At 49.4% G+C, this 19,665-nt stretch overlaps 1 long non-coding RNA gene across 1 annotated transcript; it reads left to right on the forward strand.

The window, feature by feature from the left end:
* The first annotated feature begins 1,801 nt into the window (after positions 1-1,801).
* Positions 1,802-3,002, forward strand: LOC123134383 (uncharacterized). Its single transcript, XR_006465629.1, has 3 exons — positions 1,802-2,107; positions 2,180-2,243; positions 2,369-3,002. It is a non-coding gene; the product is annotated as an uncharacterized lncRNA (long non-coding RNA).
* Positions 3,003-19,665: the final 16,663 nt, after the last annotated feature.

Consider the following 19,665-nt stretch of genomic DNA (forward strand, 5'->3'; position numbering starts at 1 on the left):
AGGGGACGGGATCTGGCGGCAGCGCACTGGAACAAGGGCGCGAGCGACAACCTGCATGCATGCGGGCGTTGGCAAATCTGGGTGGAAGAGCGATGGAGCGGAGCGAGAGAAGCAAAATTGGATGCAGATTCTCGCTGGATCGAAGGCCAACAGATAAGCTATACAGCGGTCGGTGGAGGTACACGTGCCTGCTGGGTGTAGTACGTGCAGGCCGCTCGACCACAACATTTGTCTAGGGTGACTCTAACATTGTATTTTTATCACTTTGTACACGGGTATTTTCTTGGGTTTGGGCCAAGCTTTGGTGAAAACAAACATGGGAATGACATATAATGTTTCAACAAAACAACATTCAATAAAAAACTAAATAATCAAAATCAATGGAATTCAAATCTTTTGATAATCTTATAAAACACTTTACATGAATTATACTATCAAGGACTATTTAAGGGCATCTTCAATGCCATTGCTCAAAACGTCCGCAATAGTCCGGACTATGCGGTTCAGACCGAACGTGTTTTGCCATCGAGTGCGTGTCTGTATCGATCCGTCGACCGGTTCGGACGTAATTTTCCCGCAATCCGGAAACAGACTGGAGGGGCTTTGCGTGCATCCAGACAGCTGCCACGCTCAATTCTGACTGCCCCGACCCACCCAAAAAACCCTCCCTCGCATGCATCTCTTCCCGCTCGAAGCCGTCAACGCCGCTCCAGAGAACCAGTGCCACATTCATGCCAGCTCAGAGCGACGCGACCTCTCACTGGCACTCCGGCATTGAAGTGGCACCAGCCGAGTTGAACAGAGATTGAACATACAATCCTATCGGTTCAATAAAGATCAAATGTTTAGTTCTCGCTAACATACAGATCACATGTACTTGGTTATTGACCTAAAACAAATTCATATTTAGTTCTTCTACGTGAAGACATCACATGTTCAGATCAACACAAGATTGAGGACGAGGAAGATGTTGCCAACTCCGCCCCGCCCGCGCCCCGTCACCACAACCACTAAGTCGGCGTGTCCAAGGGCGCCTCCGACAACGAGGAAGAGTAGAGCATGAAAGTTCACCGGCGCTCGGGTCCCAGGAAGGCCACTGCCTTTCGCTCGCACTGAAGCCAAGCTTGGCGGCTCAAAATTGGCGGTCGATTAGCCCCTTGCAGGCTGTAGAGGCAGAGGCTATAGATGCGGAGCTAGAGGTTTAGTTCTTGGGGCTCATGGCTGTTGAAAATGGGCGAACGTGCGCCAACGGTCATTTAGACTTGGTTTACAGTATGATTTAGTTCAAATATGTCTAATTTATTTAGTTTGCTCCGGTCTAGATGAAAATCCGATTTAGTATGAATAAATATCGTTCGGTTTGTTTAAATATCCATCAAATTTATTCACTTTTGTTAAATTTCTTCTGAAATGCAACCGAACATATGTGGATAGCTTTGGATGGTCGTCTTCCGCATCAGTGTCCGCGGACTGGTCCTTGGTCTACGGATGGAAGTAGTGTTTGTTCTGCGGGTCGGCGATGGAGATGCCCTGAGAATCATATTGTATTTGTCGATATCACCATGTCTCGTGATGTGAGCCATTGCATTTGTAAAGTGGGATTTTGTCTCCTGTTGCAACGCACGAGCATTTGTGCTAGTTATTAATTTTTTTAATAATAAAGTACGGATTGAGTCTCCGGGTTCACCGTCGTGACGCTTTTGTAAAAAAGTCCCTGATGAATTACGTGTTGAACGCGCAGTCCTATTTTAAGTTTGTAGAGAAAACGTTTCGTGGATCGACTTGGGCCTTACTAGCGAACAGAAAAACATAGGCACACACGAGCACGAGGGCTCGCCTTCGATGCGCATGGGTACGCCGCCACCGCCGCCGCTGCCGCACGCCGCACGCCGCCGCGCGCCGCCTCTTCGGCCATCCGCCGCCGCTGCCGCGCGCGGCCTCTCTGCCATCCGTCGCCCCGTTCTCCTTCCCCTCCCCATCCGTCCCAATCTTCTCTGGCGCCACATGAAGCCTCCTCAACCTGCAACCTCCTGCCATCGAGCCCTTCTAATCTCACTGTACCATGGACTTAACCGGAACGCCGTCCTGCTAGCCGTGCCCACTTGAGGTACGTCCTTGTACAATTTGTAAAAGTTGTTTTATTCAATTCGATTTGATTCTTGACTATGTCAATCTGCAGCGAGGAGAGAGTGGTGAGGCGGCTTAGTGAGGCTCAGGACGGTGTCTCGCATGGCGTCTCGCATGTAAGTACGCCACTCCTGCGTCTCTATGCTAATCCGAGTGCAGTACTCTGCACAATGCTCTACTTCTTCCTCAAAAATATCTGTTGAATGCCCCATGACTGGTTTGCACTTCTGGTGTTCGACAGTATGCCTAAGCAGTGACCGCATCCACGATGATATTCAGTTCTTTGTCTCATGTAAGAGTATTATGACATATGAGATGCTTGAATGAAGGGATCCTTGATTAATTTGTCCACAAGTAGCCCAAGGATTTGGGAGTTTAGGGTTTGTTATGAGTAGTTAGCTGCCTGTGATGTGTGCCCAAACAAATTGTCATGTAAATCATTATGAACATTTGATTTTCTTGTGGCGCCATCCAAGTGGGCGGAGGCAGCGGCTGCCACCACGGTGTCATCCTTCTCCCACACCTTCGTCGCGGGACCGGATTCACAATGACGCCATCGCATCTAGCGACGACGCAAGCTCATGTGGGTGCCGCAACTTCCGAGGACATGGGAGTCTCCATGGGCAGCGAGTACGTGAGCACACTCGCACACCACAGCTCTCAAGGATGCGAGAGCCACCTCAGCCCGCGAGGACTCGTGAACCATGCTCAGGTATAACAGTTGCTCTTTATGTAGCCTACTCACCCCGTCGTGAAGTTCCAGTCTGATCTGTAGTATTCTTTTGCTCTCCTATTTTGAGGTTGGATTGTATGCAATAACAGTTTGTGTAAATATCTGAGGGTAAAGACAGCTCATGGATATGCCTCTGTGACCAGACCTCTCTATGTCTCCTTTTCTATAAAGTAATAGTTGTCCTTGCCATACTGTCGGGGATGAACCCCGGGCAGACAACGGAACCCGGATCCTTTTCAAAAACAGCGGGGCCCGCATCGCCCCGCAAACCGGCATGCGCTTGGCCAGGTAGCTCGATCCGGCAGCGCCCGCAACCCGGCCAAACTCTTTGACACGGTAAGGTATGTCAACCCGGCCACATCGACTGGCGCCAGGCAACTCGACCCGACGGAACCAAGGCTTCCACGGCAAGCCAGCACCACCCGTGGCGTCCACGGCAACCCAGCCACGGGTCAGCTCTCGTCCCATCCAGGCCGTATGATGGGACGAGACCCAAATCACCAATGACCAAGGCAACAGTGTTTTCACCATGCCTGTGGTCAGCCGGGGCGTGGCAACAGTGCCCCTCACCTACCCGCTGACCAAGGCCGGCATGGCTACAGTGCTCCCGCCCTCACTAGAAAAGAGCATGAACGTACCTGCGACGACGCGAAGCTCCTCCTCCTTGGCAGCGAGCTGCTCCTTGAGCTCCTGATACTTGCCCAAGAGCCGGTTGAAGGCGGCAACCCGGAAAGCATCAAGATGCTGAAAAAAAAGATAGAAGTCAGAACAAGGCCCGACGATCTAAAGATTCGACCCAACTACTACGTAGTTGGCCCGAACCTCGGGGGCTACACCCAGTGGGTGCGCTGGCGCGCCCCCACAATGAAGAAATCACAAGAAAACGAAGAAGAAGGACTTACCAGGAAGGTGCGCTCCAGGTCGCGCATCCGCTCCGTCTTGGCCTGGGCGAAGGCCTCAAGGCGCTCCGTCCGGCCTCGCAGACGGCGGCTGACTGCATCCAGCGTCGCCTCCTCCTGGGTCTGGGGCCCGAAGACGGCCGCGCCCCCGCTCCGCGCGGGTTGCGGCACGACAGCTCGACGCCCGCCCTGCTGGGGCACCAAGGCATGCCCCCCGCTGGCCGCTTGCGACGCGGCAAGCACCTCCTCCGATGCCCCTTCCGGCGCCAATGGCGATCCGGACGCCGGGACGCCCTGCGTCGCTACCTCAGGCACTGCCGCCCGCGGTGCCTCCTCCATAGCCGACGGCGCCTCTGGCGCCGCCGCCTGCGGCGCCCCCTCCAGGACGCCGCCGCCTCCACCACCATCAGCCGCCGCACGCTCGACCACGTCGGCTCACGGCGGGGTATCGCACCCCACCTCCACGACCTCCTGGTCGAGGAGCACCACCTCGGCCCGGCCCCCACGGCCGCGCTCCCTCACCGACGACGGTTCAAAAACCGTCGCCGCCACCATCGTGCCCTCCGGCTTCTCGCGCCAGGATGGCTCCATGCCGGATCGCGCCCATGCCGCCGCCGCGTCGGTCCAAGCCTGGACCGACGCCGCCTCCAGCTCCGCCTCGGCCCGGTTCCTGTCCCGCCAGGCTAAGGCCTCGGCGTCGTCCGGGTCCAGGCCGAGGTTCGAGTGGCCTCGTCCCTCCTCCCTGGCCAGGCCGGCAAGGTCGGACCGGCTCCTGCGGAATACGGTCCCTTCGGCGGCCGGGGCTTCCGTCGCCGCTCTCGCCAGCGCGATGGGCGACCTGAAGAAGAAGACAAAATAAGCAAAAGAGACAAGAAATCCAGGTGCAAGCGGGAAATAAAGCTTACCCCGTCAAGACCGGGACTGGGATCGGCCTCCCGCACTTCTTCTTGGCCGGCCTCCCGGGCTCGGCCGGGTCCGCCGCGCACTTCGATCCGCGGGGTCGTGGCGCGACGCTGTCCTTTCCATGCGGGCGGCTCGGTGCCGACCCATGCGAGGACCCGGCTCCGCCCGCGTCGCCGCCTCCCCCGCCCAACACGACTACACCAGCAACCGGCGTCAGCGTCACCTTCACCGCAACACAAGCAACAACTCAAGACAAAATCAAGAAGGGAACACGCAAGACTTACCGGCTCGGCACCCATCGCCGGCGTCGGACTCGGCCACCTCCTCACCGCCTTGGGCTGCGGGCTCCTCTGGTGCCACTGGCGCCACCTGCGACGGAGACCGGTCGTAAGGATGCCAGATTGCGTTCAAGAGAACCTCCCGCGTCGCATCGGGACGAACAAGAAGATGCGCAGCGGCAAAGTAAGAAGACCAGACGCTTACCTGCGGCGCCGGGTTCGACTGGCTATACGGCCCCTTGCCGAATCGCCAACCCTCTCCAAGATTGGCCTTGGAGATGTCGTTGACGCCGTGCACGACCTGCTCCACAGACAGCCGCGTCGACCCCATTCGGTTGGGGTCCTACAGGCCAGTCATCTCGCCGATGAGGCAGGAGCGCCTCTGAAGCGGGAGGACCCGGCGGGAAATGAACGCGGCAAGGAGGTCCGTGCCGGTGAGCCCCTCCCGCATCCTCATCACCGTCACCCGCTCGCAGAGGTTGACGATCTCCTGCGACGGGCGCCGGAGCGAGTAGCCCCAGTTCGTCTTCGCTCGCGGCGGTGCGATGACGAAGGGGGGAAGATTGATATGGTCCGCGCCATGGTTGCGGACGTAGAAGAAAGAATTCTTCCACTTCTTGGCAGAATCCTCGAGCGGAATCTTGGGGAATCTGCCCCCGACCGCTTGGAGATGACGGCGGCGCCGCAGTCAGCGAACTCCCCGACCGACGGGCCCTGCTGCTTCAAGGAGAAGAAGCGCGCCCAGAGGTCGATCGTCGGCTCGACCCCCAGGTACCCCTCGCACAGAGTCACGAAGCCGGAGAGTTGGGCGATGGCGCCGGCGCCAAGATGGTGCGGTTGAAGCCCGAAGAACTCCAAGAAGGCGCGGAAGAAGGTGCTCACCGGCAGCCCGAACCCGCGCTCAAAATGAGTAAGGAAGATGATGCGCTCCTGTCCCTCGGGCCGGGGCCTTTGCTTGCCGCGCGGCAGGCAGACGCCAACGTCCGTCTCCCGCGGCAAGCGCCGCGAAGCTCGAAGCTACGTGATGTCCTCGGGGGTGACATTGGAGCCCATTCAAGAGCCCGACGGCAGCACCATGGATAGAAGCGGGAAGAAGAAGACGACACTACAAAAAAATACACTTCCGTGATGATGCGTGTTTGTCACAGTAGGTCGCGTTTTTTGTCATGCATGTACATCCATGACAAATTTATGACAGAATCAAGATAGTCATACCTGTGCTGTCGTAGAAGTGTTCCATGACATTACCAAAATTATCATCACGGAAGTGTCCACTTCCATGACGATAAAATCGCGCGTCATAGAAGTGCTTTCGTCAAGGGTGACCGACACGTGGCATCCACCGTAACGGAACACCGTTAAGCTATCGGGGCGGGTTTTGGATTCGATAACCCGTTAGCAGCCCCGACCAATGGCGATTTTCCACGTGTAAAATCAGCATTGGCTGGAGGAGACACGTGTCAGGTCCGTGCTGGCACAGGTGTCACTCATCCAATGGGCGAGACGCGCCTATGATATGTTGACACATGGACCGGCCCATCAAGTTTAAATGGGCCGGCCCAACTAAAGGCCCACAAGATTTTGCAGACCATAATGGGTCGGCCCAGCTAAAGGCCCACGAGATTTTGCGGGCCATAATGGGTTGGCCCAGCTAACGGCCCACAAGATTTTGCGGGCCATAATGGGCCGGCCCAGGTAAAGGCCCACAAGATTTTTGTTTGCCATAATGAGCCGGCCCAGGTAAAGGCCCACAAGATTCTTGCGGATCATAATGGCCCGCCTGGCTAAAGGCCCACGAGATTTCACTGACATTAACGGGCCGGCCCAGCTGTAGGCCCACAAGAATTTGAGGGCCCTAGTAGGTCGGCCCATTAACTGGCTGCCATGTTTTGGGCCAAATGTCGGCCCATATTTGATCCGGTCCATTAATGGCCTGCCACATTCCGGGCCTAATAGTGGCCCATATGAGATCTGGCCCATTAAAAGCCTACCACATTCTGGGCCAAATTACGGCCCAGATCAGTTACGGCCCTTTAAGAGGCTATGGGCTCAATTATGGCCCATATCAGATTCGGCCCGTCAACTGGACACTATGCTTTTGGGCCCACTTGCTAGAGGCCCACTTAGGAATTCGGCCTGACATTAGTTTTGGCCTCTTAAGGACCCGTTTAACATTTCGGCCCTATATTAATTTCGGCCTGTTAAATGCCCGTCATATAGTTGGGCCTAACTACGGCCCGGTTTGCATCTGGCCTGCTCGCAGCCGATATCTGATTGGGCCAAACAAGGACCGAGACAATTTTGGCCTATTAAAGGCCCGTGATTTGATTCGCACAATCATGGGCCGGGGTTCATTTCGGCTGCTGCCGGCCCGTTAGCTGTTCGACACATTTCAGGCCCAACCTACATCGTGATTGCATGACGGCCCGATTATGTACCGTAATTTTACGGTTTGGCCGGTTTACTGCGAAGACAGTAAAATAACTGCAGCATCGTGAATAAGAAAAAACCTAGACTATACAATAAAGAAATTACGGCATATTACATCCACTGGGCATCAAAGTTCGCCACTATGATAATAAAGCACAAGCAGACAGCCGATTACATACACTGGGCATCAAAGATCGCCACCAGTGCAAATAAACACGCCGACAAAATAATATACAAAACCGACATCACTTCAATAGAGTTCAAGAAAGGTTAGCCCTGCTGGGGAGCTGCAGCGCAAGCAGCTGAGCAAGATGATGAGACTGCGCTTGTTCAACACTTAAATCTTCCTCACTCTGAAAGATAAACAAGCAGACAAATGACAGGTTTTGCACATAAAAGTATCAGTGCTGACAATTCATCACATTTCTTACTGACGAATAAAGTGACACAGTTTAAAATTGCATTAACACAATATAGTATTGTTCAGGTCGAGACATGGCAGGAAATGACATTGTGAAGGAGTTGGCAGCTTCACGACACCACTGGATTACAGATCAAGAACTCATAAGTATCAATGGTTAGTGTGCTGTCAATTTATCCCATTTCAGATTGGCAAATAAAGAGACAGTTTAAATAATACTCCCTCCATTCGGATTTACTTGTCATCAAAATGGATGTGTCTAGAACTAAAATACATCTAGATACATCTATTTCAATGACAAGTATTTTCGGACGGAGGGAGTAGTAGAATGATATGACATTGTTCATAGTTAAGACATTGCAGAATATGACATTGTGCTGTAGTGGGTAGGATCACCACACCACTGAATTACGGATGAAGAACAGAAGCATATATACAGTGCAAAAGAAGATCACTTGCTCTGTATACTTTAATTTACATGGTATGAATAAGGAACTTGGTTGTACAACTGGAAACTTAAATTGAGAAAGGACAAATTTTTGTTTATGAACTACTCTCTCCGTTCTAAAATAGATGACCCAACTTTATCCTAACTTCAGTACAAAATTGGGTCATCTATTTTGGAACGGATGGAGTACATAATAAACTTTAAACATGCAATTTTATGCAAACACCAAAAATAAATAGCTGTTGCAGTCATGCCTAACCAAATATATACAACAAAGTTTGAAGGCTTGAGATGGACAAACTTACATTATTGGTGAAGACATGCTCTATAAAGGCCTTGTCCATGCTGAAGGGGGGCCAATTCAAGAAGTTTACCACATAATCTTCTTCATAAGCATTGCCTTTATTCTACATTTTGTTAAGAGTAAATATAGATGTGATAATATACAAAAAAATGGAGAATATTTAAGATAAGATGAAGAGTGATGCTACATAACCAAGTAGCTATAAATGTAAGTGCAGCGATACAGGCAAAAGGTACAGCCAAGAGCAATGCACAGCTAAACTTCTTCAGTACCAACCTTATGGTAAGAGTAAATATAGATTTGATGTGTAGAAAATGGAGGGCAAAGGAAAATAAGCTGAAGAGTGATGGTACATGAACAACTACCTGTCATTATAAGTACACTAATAAAGGACAGCATGTACTTACAAGAACAATGCAGAGCTAAAAAAAACATTGGCATTGGATACTGAAGAATTTGGAGCGAACAATTGATAAGCAAGCTATCATGCATACTGCTGTCACATAATGAACCAGGTATGTATGCAAGTACAGTGATACAGGACAACAGGTACTAACAAGAGCAAAGCAGCGGGCAGCATATTTGCGATATCCTGTCGTTCTTTTCAAACCGAAATTCTTCTTCGAGCAGATTTCCTGCAAACAAGATCCGTAAGGCACATGCGGAAAAGTAGAAGTTCAAATTGTCATGTGATTTCATAAACAGTACCTCATCCTGGGAACGAGACCAGTGCATAACAATGTTTTTCCATTCAGTGTCTTCTAAATTTAGCACAGAAGACTTCACCAGAAATTCGTTTATAGATTTGCCACCAAAGTGTGATTTCCTCAGGTAACACCGATACTGCTGCAATGCTTCCTTGAAAAGCACAAGCAAGCTTTCCTCGTCATGTCTATCTAGATTGACCCTCGCCTAGTTACAACAATGTAATGTAAATCATTGATGTGTTCAATCAGCGGAAAACAGGAAAATAATAACCATGAATAATAGCACTTACACGTAAGTTGGACATGAAGATGTGAAAATGGTGTTTGTCTTCACAATAATCTTCCCATGATGGGAATATATGCATGTAGTCCCTAACAACATTGAAAGCATTGTCTTTTAAACTGGGAATAAATGGAATGGGGTTCCAATCTGCAGGAATTGGCCGTCTCTGCAGTTGGGATAGGTCTTCAGCCAGTGGACTTGCTGTACTTTTTGCTGGAGTGGGATTTTTCTGTGGTACAACTGGTGCTATGGCAAATGAAATCGATATACCTTTTGCTGGAGTGTAGGTCCTATGTGGTGGGGCTAGTGGTGTGGCCAGTGAAGTATGGGTACAGTCTGCTGGAGTCGGTCCTACGTTTTGTGTCACAGCTCTATCGAACATGGTAAAGAAGAGCAAGCAGATTTTGGATAATAAAATGTTGGTTGCACAGTGCCCACACATGATGAACCAGAGTGCATTAAGAATGCAACTCCCAGCTGTCTCTCGACCATTTCAGGCGGTTGGATGAAGATCCTACGTCTCCTAACCCTTCTTCTTCCTCGTCTGTGATTCTTCCCATAGAGAACACCGCACGGGCCGCCGGCCGGACCACCGGCCCCCATCGCCTGTGTTCCTCCGCCACCCCCACCCCCACCCGCGTCGAGTTTTCTTCGTTCGGCGAGGCCCCACAACCACCCGAGCCCCTTGGATCACACCGGCGAACTCCGGCGAGCTCTGAAAAATCGACTGACCCAATTTTAAAATTTAGTCTACTGTGATTTAACTAGTGTGGAATATAAAAGGGAAAACCATAAGCATTGGGAGTATAGTGTTGAGCGTGCCATGGCGGATCTGAAGGTGCAAACCGGACAAAGGCAACTTCGCAACCAAGACAAGAAATCAGAGTAAAGCAGTGGCGATCTATTTTCCTGTTGCGATAAATAAGTTGAGCAGATACGAAAGATTTCCGCCTCTGGTGCGGCGCCGTGTACGCATCTGGTGAGAATTTGATGGTGCTGCGATAGCGATGGCTGTCGGCGGCGTGGAAGTAGATCTAGGAGGGTAGACGGTGGCGGTGGGGCGCAGTGGACGGGACGGTCGTAGGAGCGGCGCCGGCAAGGTGGACGACGACGGGGATGAAGCGAGAGGACGGGATGCAAGGATCCCGGTCCGAAGGCGTGGATGAGAGAGGTCGATCTCTTGTAATGGACGGCGGCGGCGGGGTATGAGCTTTGGCATGGTGGAGGAGGATGGCGGTGGATGGGGTGGCGGACGGCGGCAGACGGAGGAGGGTGGGGTGGAGAGGGTGTTTTGGCGCCCATGGAGTACGAATGGGGAAAAGGGAGGTAGAGAGGAAGGGGGGAACCATGTAGTCAGGGCGCGCTTGTCTCAAATGCGAGGAAATTTACAAACTTAGCCCCCGTTTCAAATTTCTACTACATCACAACAACATTAGTCGGTTGGGGATAGGACGGTAATCTCGCATACACCGAATATTTGCCGACGAGAGTTTGTTTTTGGCGCCCACCGTGTATGAATATGAATCGGGGAGGCAGTTGATTTCGGCCGAGGGCACACTGTGTTTTGGCGCCCACCGTGTATGAATCCGGGTGAGAGGCGGTTATGTCACATTTGGGTGAAACTACAAACCTACCCCTATAGAAACCTATAGAAATCCAGCAGATAGGCTTTGCGCGGCAGGGATAGGCAGTAGTGATTTCCATCTCGCAGATTTTGGTTTCGGGCGGTTACTGCGACTTTCCCCGCTTCGTTCAAATTTTGCACAGTGCATGTTTACCGTGCAACTCAATTCGAATCCCGTTTGTATTCTACTATTTTTTTCGTGCGGGATCCATTTTCAATTGGAATTGCATTCTACATACATCATTTTTTTACATATATACTTTTAAAAGCACAACAAAGAATTCTGCTCCTTTATATGTATAATATGATTTACAAATACAACGATCTCGAAATCTTAAGGTTGAATTCGAATTTTTTTAACCAAATTATGTTCTACTAAAATGTATGGATCAGTAATATCTACATATTAAATAACATAGATGTGCGTGAATTCATATGAGTATGCATGTTTGATAGATCAATTTTGGTTCGAGTATGGATTACATGTATCATCATCTCGAATTCAAATATCTGAATTCCTTTTTTGTTCACTCCTTTCATGCCCATCTCTCTCGTATGCATGCTCCTTCAGGTAGCCATCACTCTCTTTTCTCCAGCTCACCCGCACGCTCACTTCATGTTTCTCCTATCCTCGCAAACATGGTCTCTCGACGTCTCCCTTGAGAAGTGTCACACTCTCCCTATCATTATACATTACACGGTTTTCATTACCTCTCACGTCTCTACTGTTCTCTGGTATCACTTGGTACCTAAGCTTTCTTTTTCACCGCCACACACACAGTCTCCACTCGTCTTTCACTTTGTCTTTCTCTCTATGGGATTCTCTCACACACCCTATATGTCTCTACATATGACTCATACCACTAAAATTACTCTCTCTCTCTCTCTCTCGTGTAGACACAACATTTGTTGTGGTCTCCTTTTCGTCTCCATCCCAGACTGACACTGATCAGACAACCCCGACTACCGTCTCCCCTCTCTCCCTCTCACAGACACACACACAACTCCTGCTTCCACCCCCCTTCCCGACTACCGTCTCTCTCTCACACACACAAAACTCTTGCTTTCGCACCCTGACTCGTATTTCTCTCACAAGCATTTATCGACTAGCTAGCCTCTAGATAGGTTTATACACCCGCACACTCATGCTTCCACCATCGCATACATGTCTCTCTCTCGCTCCTTGTATCTATGTAGCTTTTTCTTCCCTTCTTCAGACACGCCCTCTCGATCGTGCACACACACACTATCGCCTCATTTTAAGCTGATACCTATCGCACACACACTACTTGTGTCTTTGTCACACATGCACTCCCTCCTCCACTCTCCCTCTCTCTCACACACACATGGGCTTTTTGCAACAACTAGCAAAATGCCATGTGTTGCACGGAACATCAAGATGCATTTGTATGAGTAGTTTATCTTGTGGGGGAAAAGGATGAACGAGGGAAGACCTTATTTGCAAATATGGAGAGGGGTGTGGGTATCTTTTTGCAAAATTGCCATAGTTTCCTTCCTATCCGTCAGATATAGATCGGACGGCCTATATTGCAGGATGGCAGGCACACGATCATCACCGACAATGCTTTTTATAAGAGTAGGGATAAAAAATAGAGTTGGTGATGATGGTGGGCCTGCCATCCTGCAATGTAGGTCGTTCGATTTATATCTGACGGATAGGAAGGAAAATATGGCAATTTACCCACACTCTTCACCACATTTGCAGATAAGGCCTTCCCTCGTTCATCCTTTTCTCCCACGAGATTTTGATGTTCCGTGCAACACACGGTCATCTTGCTAGTAAGAGTAGAAATTAGACATATACCACTTCTCGAATCGTGAAACCAACAACATGCCTCCCTTATCTCATCAAAACCGCCAAAGAAATATATTTTGAGTGAAACATAACATATTTTTAGTGATATACGTATTTCAAAACTAGACTTTTTTTCTATCAAATCAGTGAATATGTATTAATCTACTTTGATCGTGTGGCGACGCATTGGCACATTGCTAGTAGTTATTATAATTTTTTGGACACCAGACAAATGGTGGAGTACATATACGAAGAGAAGAGGCGCATGCACGCAGTCGGCCTCTCGCTGTCTCGCACACATGAGTGTTACGTAAAGGCGACGTTAACAAATAAACCCTAAAACCCTAGGTGCATGATCGCTGCATTCGCGGGTACCGGGTACGTGGTGGAGCACCTTTGTAGGAGTTGATGGTCGGGACCACATGTGAACGACTTGGAGCGCGGTGGCTCGCCAGTTGCCACAGACCGAGTAGCCATGTTTAAAATATCATTTTTTAGCGGGGTTAAGAGTCCTGATTTTAAATGGCACGTTATAAGTAGTAAGTAGTTTTTAGAACGATTGGTATGGAGCGAAAATGGAATTCATAGTACTACGTATCTCCTTGGCGTATGGTTGTATGGGTTTATGTTACGAGATGTTGAACCTAGTAGTTCTAGGGCAAATACTATGGTTTAGATTTAGATGCTGGTTTTCAGTAATCGGAAGGGGAAACCCTTCTTTGATTTAAAAAATTACTACCTCCATTCTGGTTTACTAGTCCCCATCGTACTTTGGGTCAAAGTTTGTCCACGAATTTTACTTGTAAAATGTGAATGGAAAACGAGATTTTGTTATACCCAAACAAAAAAGGACTGGAGGGAGTGATTGCTCTGACACGCACGCGACCTCTCATAGCGCAGGCATTGAACCAGCGCACCGGCCAAGAGGGCCGCAATCGATGCAGGCCCGACTGAGCACGCCTCCTCGTCGCGTGCAACCAGCTTAAGACTGCCCCGCCTGCCTTCATTGAATCTGCGTGTGTGCCGGCAACACGTCCTTCCGCGAGCCGGCAGGCATTTTAGAACACAAAAAATGACTAAAATATAATTAATCTATGCATGGTCTTGACTTGTTGTGCTCGCGCTGGTAGCAGGAACTAGTAGAGGTTTTTCTTTATTTATAACTCTCCTCACATTTTTTTGGCTTTGAAGTGAATCATGGTTGTGGACATTATGTATGAATGTGCAGATATCTGTGAACATGAGTTTGATGTGGAAGTTGGACTTGGAATGTCAGGCTTGCGCGTGAACTATACCATGCCCAATGCTTCATCTGTTATTGTTTGGAAAGTAATTGCTGTTATTACATGACCCCAAAAAAACATTTTGTGCCTCATGAGTAGATGCACAGACATCACAACAGACATGCTGACTGGATAAACATTTGAACCTAGCTATTATGAAGGAAATTTTGTATTGACAACAGTTTTAGATAGCAGGAGACGCCTAGCCTGCTCTTCCTCTGCTAGCTTATTTCTGGCTTCTTCCATTTCTTCTTTGGCTTAGGTGAAGAGAGCATCTGATTGCTCTTTTTGCTTCTTCAGGAACTCAGCTACATTCTCAAGGGCTGTTGCACGCTTTTTTTTAGCCTTTACTAATGCCACAAGGACACGAACAACTGACGACTCCACTTGGCTTGTGTGTAATCCAGCATCATCTGGGAATTTGCACCTTGTGTCTAATCCAGCATCATTAGGGAACTGGCACCTTGTGTGTAATCCAGCCTCATTTTGGAAACATGATCTCGAGGTTGACCATACTTCCCTCCTCGCAGGAACTGCATCCTGACATGAAGTTACTTCTTTTTTAGATCAATACTCAGAGAAACCTAGATCCATTTAGTAGAAGCCAGATAAACAGAACTCGGAGAAGTGAATTCAAAAGGAAAAGAAATATAAAAACAGACTACACGGTGAGAACACCCACTTCCTACATCAAGTTAAAAACGAAAGCATTAGGACGATTAAGACTCTTCTTATTACACATCAAAGAACACCACGCTTAAGAGAAACAGAAACTACAACATATACACATCAAAGAACATGAGGCTAAACGAAAGTAATTAAAAGGGTGTTACTTACCAAAGCTCGTTTTACAGGTTCGGTGCAGCTCCTCTTTAACTTGCCACGCTCCTTGAAGATGTCCCGAATATCCCGTGTTTGGTCTTCATTGCTCCTCTGCATGTTCACACTCATGGTTTCAAAATCTCAACATGGCAAGAAAAATACTACTAGTAATACTCGCGCATCTTGTGGGCAACATTAAAGCACTTGTCTGCCATGTTAGAGCATCTCCAACAGAATCGCAACGTGCGGCGCTTTAAAAAAGCATTTACAGTGCTGAGATCGAGAAGTAGATACTAGAGAGTAGAGGATAGTTCTCAGCATAGATAGATACAAAAAAGATAATTCAACTACTCCTCGTCGTCCGACTGCTCCTCGGTGATGTCCTCCTCCGACGTCTGACTGTAGGCGTGAAGATACCGATCGTCGTCGGATTCCCAGGGCGACGCTGCTCCTAGCCTCATGTTGAATTGAGCGTCCGCTTTTCGCCTACGCTTGTCCTCGCGATAGGCGGCTCGCTCCGCCCTCCTCTTATCCCTCTCCGCCCTCCTTTGCGAGTAGAACTTGCGCTTGTTGATGATGTCCTGCGGCAAGTGTTGGCGCCACAGTGCAATGGCTTCCTCGTCCATCTCGGCGATGCTGAGACGGCGCTCCCGCCTCCGGTTGTCGCGACGATCCCCGTCGGTGCTAAGCCGCGGCAGAGGCGCGAGCTCCTGCGCTCGCTCCCGTGTCGGCACGTTGGGGAAGTTCAATGTTCTATGAGGCCACCAGAGGCGCCACGCCGCCGCGTCGTATGCGCGGGCGGCCTCGGTGGCGGTGTCAAAATTGCCGAGGCGAGGCGCATCCCGCGGAACCGGATCTCGGCGGAGAAGCCGCCGGAGGGGCGCGCGCGGACGCCGCGGTATCCCCAAGTTTCCCGGCAACGCGGCGACAGCGAGGCGAAAAAGAGCGGGGAGAGAGCGGTGGCGAGGCACAGAGCGGTGGCAAGGCACAGAGCGGTGGGAGGGCGTTGGATTTTATAAAGCGCATCGGACGCCGCGCGCCAAAACTAGCGCACGCCCGGTCGCCTTTTCCCGCGCGCGCGATCCTTTCCCGACGTCTCTGCTATCTCTACTCTCTTCTCTACGACTATATTTATTTTATATTTTATATTTAATATTTATCTCTACTTTCTTTACTGTCTACTTTTTTTTCTCTATACTTTTTTTTCTTGCAATATAGGCCGTCCGATTTATATCTGACAGATAGGAAGGAAACAAATGGGAATTTTGCAAAAAGATACCCATACCCCTCTCCAGATTTGCAAAGGCCTTCCCTTGTTTATCCTTTTCTCCCACAAGATAAACTACTCATACAGATGCATCTTGATGCGTGCAACGCATGGGCATCTTGCTAGTTCTAAAAACCTTTCCATCATTTGCCACACTACTGGTTGCAGATGAAAAACCTACCCAAGCATTGCGCGATACAGGAGCGATGCACAATTACAAGCTGATATTTTGTTGGACAATGGAGGCTATAACCAATTACTTTTACGGGAACAATAGCACCCAGGAAAATTGAAGGGTAGGTATGAACAAAATTGGAACTGCACATGTACTGCTAAGTGATTCAATACACACATTACCAATCGAGGAGGAGAACGATGGTCGCGGCGGCCTCTGTGAGTCATGGTCGGCAACGGGAGTCAGTTCATTGTCCATGACGGTGGTACTTCTGCGCTTGGCGTTGGCTTCCGGGAAGCAGATCCGAGACCGTGGAAGACGATGCCGGGGAAGAGGCTCCGTCTACGACGACGAGGGTGGACCGGCTCCAGTGCGGCGTACGAGGTCGTCGATGAGGGAGATGCGCTGCGGTGGACAAGTGCGCCGATGTAAAGGGGAGGAGCACGAAGGCTGTGGTGCCGTGGAGAAGTCTATTTTGCGATGGGGATAGAAAATGGGAGTATTCAGGTGTACTACTCTGGGTGCCGGGGTGGGGCTGGCTGGGTAGGATGAACCTAAAGTTACGAAAACAGCACCCTACCAAGCGTCATACGTAGGCCTGTTCCGAAGGCTATGATGGTAACTTCCCACTGCTCGAATCAGGGTCGCGGGAGATTTTCCCGCCGACCTCAAAATTTTGTGACACTGGACTCCCCGTGTGGCGTGTTAAGTGATTCGGCTAAGCAACTAGCGAGTGGTAGTAGCAAACTCTGCATATTAGGTTTGACCGAAGTCAAACTTCCTAAAGTTTGACCAAGTTTATATAAAAATATAAACATTTACCATAACAAATATGTATGATGTGGAAGTACATTCAATAATGAATCTAATGGTATTTATTTGTTATTGTATATGTTAATATTTTTTGTTATAAGCTTTCTGAGAGTTTACAAAACTTGACTTTGACCAATGCTAATACGCGGACTTAAATAAAAACGGAGGGAGTACACATTTGTTTTCTTAGTTTGTAGTGGACTAATCATTTGTTGAAATTGTGAAATAAATATATTAGGCTATTGACTTCAAATGTAATGGTCTATACAATTCAATAGTTACAATCATTGTCGAACCCCAAGATGTATACAAGGTCTATAGTACTTCACAACATGCTCAAACTCACATAATCCCAGTCAAATGAGAATCTAAATGCATTTCATAGTTATTACTTTGTAGGATGCAACAAAAACAACCAAAACTCTACATCAGCCATTATAGAAGCAACATTTTGACATATCCCATTGTGTGAATGAAACGTGCAGAGAGAGCTTTTGAAGGTGGAGCAGATAGGGAGGGAAAGATTGTATGTATGTGGACGAGAGAGTAGGAGACAAACCTAACGAGACACACACACACACACACAAAGAGAGAGAGAGAGAGAGAAAGAGAGAGGAAGAAGTTGGGTCTGTGAGAAAGATGGAGACATGTAATATACGTGATTCTGTATACGTGGAAGGAGAAGAGACAACATGTTTGATGAGAGAGCTGGAAAAACATGGACGAAAGGGGAAGGATCTCATGGGTTGAGGGATTGACAATTTTGTGCGGGAGAGAGAGAGATTGGTAATTTTGTGCAAGAGAGAGAGAGGGTGGGGGGAGGAGTCAGTCAGCCGTCATCACATCACCCTGCTTCCAAATGACCCCGCATTCTCTAGCGCGGTGTGGTCGTCGTCTTCGATCTGCTCGATGCCCTCTTTGAAGATTGAGGTGTTGTGCATGTTGGGGTGCAAAGAAGCACAAGCGAGAGTGGTCGCCGTATAACCTTGGATGGGGATGAATTGTGTGCTCGAGGGAGTGTGTGTGTGTGTTGTGCTGCGTGCGTGCGTGTGTGTGTGTGTGTGCATGTGTGTGTCTCTCTCCATCTCTCTGTGTGTGTGTGTGTGTGTGTGTGTGTGTGTGTGTGTGTCAGATATTGAGCGAAAACAAACCTAAGGAGAGAAATGGGTATTCACGAAGAGATTGTGCGGGCCTTGAGGTGGACAGGGGCCGAGTGAGGGTGTCAAAATGTGCGCGTTAATGCATATATTGCATGCGATCGTGCGAGGGACGAACGAATCGAGAGAGATGGTTGTTGTGTTACGGATGCTCCTCTCTCTCTCTCTCTCACACACACACACACACACAAGTAAACTAGAAGACCGTTCTCTCATGTATACACAACGTATCGGCATCTGTCTATGTCTCACTCATGCATGATCGTTTGCACATTCACACCTCTCTATGACTGTATCACACGCACACCGTCTCCACATTGCCCTTCCGCCACAACACACACATGGACACATACACACGTTCTCTCTCAGTTACACACACAAAATAAGTATTAAAAAAACTAGGGCGCACCTAAAACGTCCAAATCCAAATAAACACAAACTGGAGCTAAATTCAAATATATGGAAATATTGCAGCATCAAGAACTTTCCCAGGAAAAAAAAGTTGAGTAATATTCGAGGATTGTTTTCACACACACAAAAAGTTTCAGTGCATGTCCTTCGAGCGCGACACGGTGACGCACCGTTCGATCGACCGCGCGGCCGCGGTTCACGCGCTTGCACAGGATTCCGTATCGTGGCTGTGGTACTAACTTCAAAAATAATAATAATAAAAGCGCTACCTAAGTCTAATGTTTACGTGTACTAGTACGGTTTTCTTTTAAGTTTGACCAACCTCATATAAAACTAAAGTAAGCTCCCATATGCGCACTCATCAATATGTCGCCGCCGCCGTTCCGCATGCCGGCGCCCGCCTGCTCCGGCCAACAATTTCTCGCCCATCACCGCCGTGTCACCGCCATCCCTGTGCCATGAAGCCGAAGGCTCGCCCGCTCACGTCGTCTGCAGTCCATCCTCGCCATGCCGCCGCGCTGCCAAGCACGCGAGCAGCTGGTGGAGCCGCGTCTATGCACGCAACTTACGAAGAGGAGGACGAGCGCGTGCTCCAGCACGCCGGCGAGGAGGACTAGCATGTCATTGTCGTCTCCGCCCGCGCGGAGGAGGCGCGCATGGTGGCTGTCGCGGCGGAAGCCGGTCGCGCGCGCGTCGAGCCCGCAAACCGGGTGCGGACGCGGAATCTACCTTCGAGACCTTGAATGCCACGTGGATCCTACAAT

This window comes from Triticum aestivum, chromosome 6B (assembly GCF_018294505.1).
Source record: "Triticum aestivum cultivar Chinese Spring chromosome 6B, IWGSC CS RefSeq v2.1, whole genome shotgun sequence".
Taxonomy (NCBI): Eukaryota; Viridiplantae; Streptophyta; class Magnoliopsida; order Poales; family Poaceae; genus Triticum; species Triticum aestivum.